The following is a 12341-nucleotide window of genomic DNA, read 5'->3' as shown; positions in this document are numbered from 1 at the left end:
ACAAGGAAATTGAAGCGAGACATGTGGGTAAGTGGTAAATCAAAATATGTAATAACCATGAACTAATTAAGTCAGCAACAATCTGAACAAAATATAACAACAGTCCAAATAGAAGGTATGTAGCACCCCGCCATGAGTAAATGCAAACATCCAAAGCTATGTCCATGCACACGGGAACAGGAACTGAAACACTTAGCTCAGGGAGCAGAAAACGAAAAGGGAGCAGGAAACAGTAAGCAGGAAGGCCCCCCCACACACACACACGTACTGTCTAATAAGAAACAAATACATGCACACACATACTAATACATCCAAATCTGTTTCATTGGCAGAGCTTAGATGGCAGGCTTCACACAAACTAATACCATATGCACTTCATAATTCTACCACCTGTGCTGGCATCCTCAATTAGAGTTGCATCAAAGGGTCGATAGAGCAGTGGAGGTCATGTTAAAGATTATGAAATCTCTGGTTTATTTCATGAAACCTCTCCAGATAAATATGTTGTTTGTGAAATTTTGTAAAATGAAAACTCTTGTTTGTAATCAGGTCTAAAAGTAATAGCTAGTACCTTTAATTGATTCTTAGTCTCATGTTTAGGTGAGCTTTCTATTGAAAATGAAATAAGCTGAAAAGAGAGTATCTTAAGTAGGCTGGATGTTTGGTGTTTTTTGTGATTGGTTGGGTGCTCTGTTGTAGTGGTTTGTTTTCTTTTAAATTATGTATTTGGTTTTACTGAATCTCTCCCAAAACAAAATAAAAATATCCTTGTGTACCATATTGTCTTCAATTTTTGTTTTTAAGTAACAAAATATAACTGTTTCCTAGGGCTGATTTTGAACCTTGGATTTTCAGGCAAAAGGTAGCCATTTATTTATATGTGAGTTGCTATGATAAGAATTTATTACAGGACCTCAGGGAAATGTTGTAACATCTATTAAAAAAAAGTTACCATTAATTTTGTGGAATTAGAACATCGATTTAATTTGGCCTCCTTTAATTGATGTTAGGTAGCTTGGGAACTGATGTCCTCACTTTGTTAATGCACTTAATCACCTCTTACTGCAAAACCTTGAACATTATTTTTCCAATCATGGCTGACAGTTCTAGGGTTAAAGCTCAGAGCTAATAAATTCACACTGACTAGATTCTGCACTACACAGTGTCATTCTTCAAAAATATTTATACTGCAAGGCAAGTTTGAATAATTTTAATTAGATAATCCCACTAAGGGTTCCCTCTCTAAATAAATTTTATTTGCTCATGTTAGCACAGTAATTCAGTTTGATTGTGTTTTCTTCGTAGGGTAATATTCATCAACGTATAAACTTGTCAGCTAGCATATTGTAGAACATTGTTAAATATATTGTCAGGGATATAGGATTAAGCTACATTTTGGTTCACATTTTTGTAGGCAGGAGTAAGAGACTTTGGCATCACCTGGACAAGGCACACTGTCAGGTTAAAAGTCATACAGTTTTCAAAAGTAAATGTCATAATTTCCTGTGTTGTTAATAGCACCTTAGCTATTTAAAATAGAAAGAATTTATTTTAAAAACAATTAATCTGCTTTTCAGCATTTGTGCTGTTTCTTCAACTTTTCACACTTATCTTGGAAAATAACAATAGATTTGGGGTAACATTTTCAACAGTGCCTTAATGACTTAGAAGTCTAAGTCCCATTTTCAAAAGTGATTTAGGCTCTTAAACCTAAGGGCTCGTCTATACAAAGAGTTAGTGTGTGACAAGCTGGGATGTAAATGCACCTCATATTAGCCTGTCACACATTAACTGTCTGTGTGGACCCTGCTAACAGGCACAGGTTCCATAGCGTGCTTTCATCTATTCCCATTTCAAAGCAGGATAGATCAAAGTGTTCTGTAAAACTTTTAGTGCATGGTAGCAGGATCCATGCAGACAGTTAGAGTGCAGTAGGCCAGTGTCAAATAGAATTATACCCCAGTTTGCAGTGCATGAACTGTTCATACAGACAAACCATAAGTATCATTGAAGGCTCTGGGACTTAGGCTCCCATGGGTGAAACTTTCAAAAGCACCTAAGTAATTTTGCATCCCTGTCTTAATTTAAATCCTAACAAAATTTGTATCACATTTTGTAAAACATATTTCTTAGCAAAACTTACAAGATAAAATTCATATTAGCAATACTGTACTCATTGGATGTGTCCATAGCTTCTCTGTCTCCAGCACTCTTGCATGTGGAGTTTCTGTGCATTCATCTAGTATGTGAAGCTCATGGTGGCGATAATGGAGCAACATGAACTCAAGTGCCAGCAACACCCATTTGACTGACCTCTACTTCTCCTTTACATCAGCTAAAAACACTGTCTAACTGCTATCCTAGTGCTTGGGAGAGATCAGGGCCTAGATGAATATCTGTTGGCTAGAGCCTAACACAGAAAATATGGTGGGAAGAGGGAAAAAGAACTTTAAAGATCTTACCACCACAAAATATCACCTTCCATTGCAGGCATTTCCCCTCTAGCTATCAAGAAGCTCTACATCCTCAGGGCGCTTTTGCTAATAGACAGCTAAATAGGTACAACTACTAAAAATAACCCTCCTCCAACCACAGGTGGTTAGGAGACTATACATAATGGTCCACGTATCCATGATCTCCATGCTTGATTTGTGCAATGCACCATACCTAAGAGTGAAAAATTTTTAATAGATCCAGAATGCAGCAGCATTCTTTTGTAATAAGCAACAAAAATAACCCCAGTGTTCTGCTCACTACATCATTCCTTACCACTTAATCAAGTTTAAACTTTCAGTCCATATCTCCTAAATTGTCCCTGGGATTGACCCAGATCACTCAGCATATGAGGCAGTTTCTCAGGTAATGGGGACCTTCCATGATGGCTTCATTCTCGTAGTACAGTGGGACTGTCAGTCATGATAGTGTGGGAGACAGAGCATTCAGCCCACAATTATGGAATTTCCTCCCTCCAGATTGGAGTTACCTTTTGAACAGAATATCACATTTAGTTCTTGAGTTAGTTTCCACAAAATTTAAGATAAAGACATTAAATTTTCAAAAGTAACAGTAGGAGAAAGCAGAGATAGGAGCGGAGACCCTTGCTAATTACCCGATTACAATGTTTTAAGGTGGCCAGATAAAAATAGAGACATAAATAGATAGCAAAAAGTAAACATTTCAAAACTATAAGGATAATTAAACTAAAATCTCTGTGCAGTGCATAAAGAAGTGAGCCTAATTAAAGAAACAACAAATGATAGAATGTTGACACAACAAAATTATCCATGCTACAGGTTTCTCCTGTTTTATATGCCTACAAAACTAGAAAGAGATATGTTATTTTTATCTAGTTGGCAAAATTAGTTTTATTTGTCAGTTCACTGAATTGAGCTCCACTCTGTATACACTGCACAGAGATGTGGCTTTAAGTACCTATTTACTTTCAGTACTGTTCCTTTTTCATGGTTTAATAATACATGTTTTATTAACTTTTGTTGCAAGATTCTTTTCCTCCTTAAAAAAAAAAAGGCAAGGCAAGTCATTTCAAATTTGTAAGTGAGAATAAACAGCCTTATAGCCTGAGAGATCGTAACTGCTTTCAGGTATACATGCAATTAACCACTTGTTAATTATGGATGTCATGTACTAAGTAGACCGGAACAATCTGAGAGCTATTCTATCATGGTTTATCATGTAATTAGGACATGTTTTATCTATACACTGGTAGGGTTTGCAAATGGATTACAAATGGGCTCATCTGATCAGTGAAGGCTCTGAGGACCGAAGTGTTTGATTTTTTTTTATACACAAATATCTCCCTCAAGTACTGAAATATTCTGGAATGACTTTAAATCCTACAGGTGCTAACCAGGGCGTATGATTTCGATAACTGATGCACTGAGGGCAGTTGTTTCACCTTCTGTGGAAAGTATATATCAAGTGCTGTCAGTTGTAGAAAATAGGATGTTATGAAAATTTCTGCTAGTGTGGGGCATGTTTATGCGAAACTCATAGGCACACACCATGGTAATAAATATAAAGATGTGTACTTAGTTATGTTGTTTAGGTTATGATGGGAATAGCATTAGTCACACAATAGATGTACTAGAGTCCATGAAAGGTTCCTTTAGCCTTGTTTGCACAGATTTTTCAGGTTACTGTTCTGTCCATTTTGTGGGGCTAGTTTTCATATATACATATACACACACACATACACACACACTCTATGAGACAGAAAAAGAGGAGACAAAAAGATGGAGCCATCACTGAAAAGAATAAGCAAAATTGGAGGAAAAGTGCAACGTGCATTATGCTACTTGAATCTTTTCTATGAATGGTGAAGGAAGTCTCACACTCACTCACACAGACAGAGTCACTTTCATTTCACAAACACATACACTAGCCGTGTCTTGCTCGGGTCAGTGTATGTGCAGCTGTGATTGTCTGTGGGATGGAGTAGTAGGGGTAGTGCTCCAGGCCTGGACACCACGTGTAATATGTGGGGATGTGCATAAGCTGGTGGAGGAATGCAGTTCTCTATGGGCTGCTGAGGGTGGTGAGCACAGGCCTGTTGAACCTGAAGGTCAACAAGAGTTTCCAGCATGACTGCTTGCCTCTTGAGAAGCACTAGCATGTCCTGCTGTACGGCTCTCTCCTTAGCCTGTGCTTTTTCTCCTCGCTGCTCTATCCATGCCCATTCTGTCTGCGACAGTGATCCTCCAAGCCCTGTGCTCGGTATCCAAAGCACCAGAGGCTCACAGGACCTCTTGGAACATGTCGTCCCACACCCTGTTCCTTCTTCGCCTTATATGGGTGAGCCGCTCCAGTGGTATGGATGGAGAGACTCTGAAGGCCACATTTCCAGAGGCAAAAGATACATTGCACAGAGGTACTGTTGTGAGTGTATTCACAAGATAAATGGCAACTTGGTCTACTGAACTCACTCTCCTTGATCCACACAAGTTACAAGCACTACATGCTCATTTTCCTTGGAATTCATACAGCATGGCAGCAATCCCAGCCATGGTGAGTAAGGCCCGGGAGGGACAGAGTTGGGTCAATAAGAGGGTCGGTAGCTCGTAGGAATGAGTATATGTGGATAGGGCCCTTGAACTGAATACTGGCACCATTTTCCACAGGCAATGGTGATTTTAGCTGATATCACTCCTGAGGGTAACTGAGGCTGAAAGGGAACAGCTCTTCCACCGTCTGGCTGCTGACCAGGTCCGTATGCTACAAGTTTGTGTGCTGTAATAGTGCGTGCTGAAGTAATTGCTCAGTGGTGTGGGAAAGTGTCCTACCACAGCAGAAGAAATAAGGTAGCCTTTCCCAGAAATTTTTGGCAGAGGATTGCAGATTACCTTCAGGAAACTTTCCTCGAGATCTCTATGGAGGATTTACGGGCCATCCTGGTGCACATAAACTGTTTCACAGTGTCCCCTTTGCCTAGCTGTACAGTGGAATGAGAAACAGATAGTGACTCCACATCTCTTGGTTATTTCACTACCTCCTCCCAATTAAAAAGATTGAATGATTATAGAAGAGTAAATGAAGAGATGAGTCCCTGCCATGTCAAAGGAAATTGCATATTTACCAGAGGTTTCTTCCTTCCCCTGTATCGGGCTTGCCTGTGTTGGACTGTAGGGACTGGCTCAACTGCTCTGGAGTCAAGAACAGGTCCTGGATCGCTGCACTACTGGATTCCTTGATCACCTGTCCCGCATACTCCTCCTCTTCCTTGTCCAACACCTCCTTCTCTCTGTTCACTGCAGGAGCCTATGGCTCCAGCTCCCCCAAAATATCCACAGGACTCTTAGCAGTGGTCATGGGGTCTCCGCCGAGCCTGGCACATAGCTCTTTCTAAAAGGCAGGCATACTCCTTCTGGTATGCCTGCCACAACTCCTTGACTTTCAGGCGGCACTGCTGAGTGTCCATCTTGTAGCCCTTCTCCACCATGTCATGAGTGATCTGCTCATAGATATCGACATTTCTTCAGCTGGATCAGAGCTGTGCTTCAACAGCTTCTTCTCCCGCAGACCCAGGAGATCCACCACCTCCTGTGTACTCCAGGCAGGAGTGCGTCTGCAGTGTGGAGCCGGCATGGCCAGTTGCTAGGCATGCTCAAGAGTTATTAGGTGAGCTCTCCACGCCAAGCAAACAGTATATGAAATTTCAAAAATTTGGCGTGCTTTAATAGTGAAGGGGTTTCTACCTGTATAGCTGGCCACAGGGCAGCAGAGTTCAAAATGGTGACCGAAGTGGTCACGGTGGGGCATCATGGAACACCTCCTGGAGCCACTAAAGTCAACATAACTAACGCAGCATCTACACTGACACTGCATCGCCCTAACTTCATTGGAGATGGAGTTATTAAGTTGGCGTAGTGGGTGAGTAACATTTGTGGGAAAAATATTTTAGTGTAGACGCTTATGGAGTTAGGTCGATGTTAGCTGCCTTACGTCAACGTAACTCTGTAGTGTAGACCAGGCCTTATTCATAGATAAGATACTTACCCACAAGTTCCTTTTGTGATTGAGGAGAAAAAGTGAAGACTGAAGAGTTTCTGAGGATAGAGGAGAGAAGCACTGTCCTAAGTTATACCTTACATGAGTAATAGACCAGACATACAGGTTAATCCCCAAACAGAATTTTTTATTATTTTCGTAATGGAAGAAAATAAAATAACCTATTTTGACAAAGTTTTCATGGACCTGTACATTTTTGCAGGTTCCTGGACATTTTGGACTTGTTGTTACAAGGTGATGAGCACTACAGCATGTGTTTAACTTTGAAGACACGCATAGCTCACTGGAGTCCAGTGGAATTAAGCACTGCTATGCTTAATTGAACTCAGTTGAACTATTCACATGCTTAAAGTTAAACACACATTCCCATACTTTGTTGGGCAGAGCTAGAGTGCTCAGCACAGGATTGAGCCCTTTGACACAAGCTCTGTGGATGTGACAGGTGGAGATTTGCAAACAGTTTCTATTTCATAATGATACTTTACACAGCTCTCATCATTACCAAGGTGAGTCCCATACTTGGTGAGATTTCCATGTAGAGCATTTCAGGTGTGTAGATGTGAGGAATAAAATCGTTTCTTGATACATTTTACCCATGTTGATTCTGTTCAATACACTTGTAAATGATGCAGTCAATACACACTTGTAAAGAGTTGTGTGTGTATGCATGTGTACACACACACAAACATAGTGGCCTACAAAGTTAATTTGTGTGTAACTTCCACCAAAGTTAATTGGAGGTTTGGAATCTGGCGCTGACAGGAAAGAGAATTATATAATTTTCTATATACAATACAAACACTAGTACACATGCCTATTCTTTAAACATCAGTATGCATGCAAACATACATGCTCTACAATTAATTACTTAATAATTTATATATATATATGTATGAAGGCATGGTACAATACTGTACCCACATAAAGTACAATACACCCACACTACAGATCTTTTATTTCTTTCAAGGACAATGAGGTTATCACTATTCTTCTGAAAGTGTTAAGATTATTGTTCTGTCATTGTCTAACCTCAAGTAATTGCTTTTCATACTACTCCGTTCATGAAGAAAGATGAAATTTTGTGCTTATCCTATTGTGCATTGCTTACATCTCTCAAAAATCAGTTATGAGCAAATTCCTATAAGGATTTGATTTAATACAGAAGTGTACAAGAAATGCTACTGGTATATCATAGCTGTAAAATCTGTACTGGGGATTTTATTTAATTGGTTTTACAAAGTACACATTCTTCAGGACTGACAATCCTATTTTTTATTTTAAATATTTATCTTTTGAGTCAGTGGTTTGTGCTGACCATTTCACTGATGAAAATGAAATTGAAGACAGGCTGGAATCCTATTGTTGACATTTGTATTTAACTTGTGACTGGCAGAAGGAAATCTATCAGTGAATATTCAGTTTCTGCTAGTTCATTTTGCATTTTTAGTAATGGAAAGGTAACTTGTGAACCAATGACATCTTTCCCACATGCAAATTCAAATGTTCATCACATCTGTGATGTGGTATAAACAGTTACACACATAGTATGTCAGCCTTGCAAAGCTGTCCAGAACATTTACCAGGTCAGACAAAAATATGCTAACCCACCCTTTACTATGAAACATTAGTGAGGCTGATTCTCATTTACACTAAGGCCCCTTTCCACAATTCTACCAGTATAAGTGGTCCTTAAAGTGTGCATTTACACACTTCATGGCCCCTTTTTACGAGCAGAATGTAGCATTAGTGTAAATGGTAATCAAGATCTTATGTGTGATGAAAGTTTAGATCATGCAGCAATTGATGACTATGATCATATTCTTCTCCCATGCATGGGATTTTGCAAGGTTGGTGCATGTGTGTAGGACAATGTATTGCCAGTTAATGCATCCTAATTTTCCTACTATAGAGGCACTCTGCCATCCATGAGGCTGGCACACAGGCATGTTTGAGCCACTGCAGCTGGACTAAAATAATCTATTGTTGACTCTAAGGGATTAAATTCCCAAAACTTAGAGTCTGATGGGCAGGAATGGTGTCCGTAGCCTCTGTTTGCCAGAAACTAGGAATGAGCGACAGGGGATGGATCACTTGATGACTACTTTTTCATTCTCTGTGGGGCACCTGACACTGGCCACTGTCGGAAGACAGGATACTGGGCTAAATGGACCTTTGGTATGACCGAGTAGGGCCATTCTTATGTTCTTATTAGCCCTGAAACTCTTTGAAGAATGTGTTGTCAGGAGTTCCTCCCTCAGCCATCTGAAGTTGAATGGGAAGTAGCTGGTGTCCTTGCTGACCTGGTTTAATCAGACTAGATGAGCAGCTCATAAAAGGCTGGAAAAGAGAGCAACAGCCATCCAGCCTCATGATACTCAATTAGATCTACCCATTGGCTGATTTGAGAATTTTACGTCAATGGGTGGGCTATTCGCGCAGAAGGCTGACAAAATGAAAAAAAAATCATCTGCCAGTAAACAAAGACTTTGATTGCAACATAAGTATTACCTGCAGTGTTAATTTGTAATGAAAGAAGTGTCAAGGCTCAGCCCCGGCAAGCCTGGGAACAATTAAGGTATGGTGTATTGCTACCTTTACTTTTCCACTGCTGCCAGCAGCAGTGCTGCCTTCAGAGCTGGGTGCCTGGCTAGTTCCCACTGCTTTGTGGCCACCCAGACAGTGCTTAATTTGTGCTGGGGCTTTCCAGGGCTGAGTCCTGGCACCTCTTTCATTACAATTAAGCACTGACTGTTGGGCCACACAGGAAGTCTTGGTGGGCCACATTTGGCCTGTGGGCCACCTATTGAGTGTCATTGCATAGGCTATGTCTGTACTGCAGTTGGACACCTGCAAGTGTCCTGTGCCAGCTGACTCAGGCTCATGGTGCTCAGGCTAAGAGGCTGTTTATTTACTGTGTAGACATTGGTCTCAGGTTGCAGCCCGAGATCTGGAACTTCTCACCTCACGATCCTAAATCCCAGGCTCCAGTCCAAGCCCAAATGTCTACACTGCCATTAAACAGCCCCTTAGCTTGAGCCCCACTGGTTTTTAATTGCAGTGTAGACATACCCTTAATGGAAATGCTGCATGGAAAGTGTGGAGAGGGAGCCAATCCAAAGAGCTAAATAAACCAAACAATCATATACTCTTTTGATCTGTGATGTTTGTATTGCTAAGTATAGTATGTGACTGGATAGTGCAGGACACTGCTAACCAGATCTGTGTGAACAGTATGATTGGACAGTCACAAATGTTTCATGAATAAGTGTGGTGAGTTTCCTATGCTGTTATTCATCATTCATGCATATTTGCATGGCCACCAGTTTATGCATGAAAATGTTTGCAATCTTCAACATTTCTTTAGTTTCAGCAAGTATCGATCGTCTGAAAATTTGTATTAAGGACTGTGTTGTTCATTATTCATTGATGGCTATTTATCATGTGGTGTTCTCCAGTTTTAAAAATTTCAGCCATCAGATCATACACTATGAATAATGAATAATAAACAACAAATACCACGGTAAACAGTACACCCAGATTTCTTAGCATCAGCTATAGAATATTTGGAATAGCTAACATATTGAAAGAAATCAGGGTGATTCTTGAATGATTTGTGAACAGCTTCACAGCTAAATTTATGAATTAATGTATTCAAACAAAGAATGCAACAAATTCTACTTCTAACTATTTGAGTTTGTAACTAATATCTGTTTCAGAGGTTAAAGAACTGAGTCCACCCTGCTGAGATTTAAATCTATAGAGTCGAGTTAGGACAAACCTGATGCTTAGGCCACTAAGCCAGCCCCTATGCCCATGATGGGGTCAATATTTTGCCTTTCCGTGCTTCACATTGTTACATAGTGACTGTGTCTAAAAACTGTGCTGGTAGAAAGTTAGAAAAATATACAGAGATTCAGTTGTATGGGAAGTTACCCATTAATGCAATTGTTTTGCCAGTGGAAACAATTCAGGGACAGATGGGATGTAATCACAGCATGTAGTCAAGTGTCCACATTTTCTACAGTGTTACACAGTAGCCAAACTGACTGGCTCACCTCTAATTAAAATCTAGGACATTGGGTGACATGCCCAGAATGGGTCAGAGATACTTCTCTCTGTCAGTCTTATTGACTCAGAAATCAGTTTAAAAAAAAAAACAAAAACAAAAACCCTCTGATGCTTGAAACTGAGTCTAACCCTGCTGCTCTCAGAAGTGAAAAATCTTTAGGCACCTGCAACAGCTTCCTCCACAGCTTCCCACAGAAAAACCTTAAGAGGTTCCTTTTCCTAGACCCCTTGAACTGATTGACTCAGGTGTGGTTGCTGAAGTGAGAAGGGTTCAAAAGAAGCCCCTTAGTATCAAGGAAAACTTAAGCACGTAGTGTCAGGATTTGTAAATGCACCTTATATGAAAATATATTCTCACCCTACAGAGTTTTACAGCCTTGTATTTTTTGCTGTGTGGTGACCTAGGTGGGGTGGGATTTTTCTTCTTCCCCACAGTAGGTTAGGGAACCCATAGAGTAGGTAAAGAGGTTATGTCAAAATGTCACAATGTAGTAACAGGTGTAGCTGGTGTCAGGTGCAGATACTCATTACAGAGGGGATACAGTTCTCTGATAGGGTTAGAAGTGGGTTTAGGGGAAGGCATCCCCTACAGAAGCAGGGGAAGGGAGACTGGGGCTCCTAACGTCTGGAAAACTGGGGAGACAAACACCCCTTTTTCCAGCCCTCTTTCTCCCCACATATAAGGCAGGAGCAGTGGAACCAGAGAGAATAGTGGAGACTAGCGACCCCACAATGGAATTGTTGTGGATTAGTATGTGCTGTGTTGTGGATCAGGATTAGTATGAAGAATACACAGAGGTGTCATGTTGGGTCTCGGGGTCTCAGGAGATGGTGGGGGTGGCAGCCTTGATGGATAAGTCTGCTTCTCCCCCTTCTCTTGTCTTTCAGTCAGCCAGGGTTCACATCTGTCTGTCCATATTTTCCCCCAAACTGTCTTTTCTTTTAAGAATCCCAAAATGGAGTGATGGATAGAGTAGCCCATCTCATTATTTTGTCCACCAACCAGGCCTGGTGTCCAGCACACCAGTTTTGGTTCACTGATTTCCAGTCCCACACTTTTCTTGTTTACCAGGCATAATCTTAACACAGTCTTTGAGTTATATCAGGAGGCCTTTTTTTAAAAAAAAAAAGAGTAATTCAGTCTTTGTCTCCCTTTTGCACTTTTCCCCATCGATGTTTGTTGTTATGGGTGATGGAAACATTTAATAAACTTTTAGCCACTTTCCCAGAGTTTAGCTCACAATTAGGGTAAATGTGTAACCCAATTATGACAACACCCTTGAAAGGAAGGGGACGGTGGTAAGTTACCAGCGACAGGCTTGGGAGCAGGTTGGGAAGAAGGAGGGCTGGCAGCAGACTGAACAAGTGAAAGCAATTAAGGAAATAATAATGACATGAACTGTGTAACTTGCTCCTGAATATTCCCAAATATGTTAAGTGAACAAAGTTGTGTCTTAATTAAACCATATCCACTGCCTCTTCGTTTGCATTAAAGTCTGTGTTTCTTAATGGTATCCAGCAGGAGTATATCCCATTATATATAGGCCAGCTGCTGTGTCTGCATTGGATCTACATTGACTTCTGCAGGATCAGGGTTCAAGACAGTAAATATTATAAATATCATGTAGGCTGCTTTGCAACGAGAGATTTATTATGGCCTTTATTTTAACCAATTTTTGTTGATTTTGTAATTGTTTTTAATTAGTGTAAAGTTGCTGATGAAAAGGGGACAGTTTATAAATTAGTAA

The 12341-nt window shown here is 40.4% G+C and overlaps 1 protein-coding gene across 11 annotated transcripts in view; it reads left to right on the top strand.

Moving 5' to 3' along the window:
• The window catches only part of RBFOX1 (RNA binding fox-1 homolog 1), a 2430619-nt gene that overhangs the window by 735059 nt on the left and 1683219 nt on the right, over positions 1-12341 (top strand). The gene's annotated exons all lie outside the window — the stretch shown is intronic.

The sequence above is a fragment of the Lepidochelys kempii genome, chromosome 10 (genome assembly GCF_965140285.1).
Source record: "Lepidochelys kempii isolate rLepKem1 chromosome 10, rLepKem1.hap1, whole genome shotgun sequence".
Classification (NCBI taxonomy): domain Eukaryota; kingdom Metazoa; phylum Chordata; order Testudines; family Cheloniidae; genus Lepidochelys; species Lepidochelys kempii.
The sequence above is the reverse complement of the archived record's forward strand: the minus strand, read 5'-3'. Positions and strand labels throughout refer to the sequence as shown.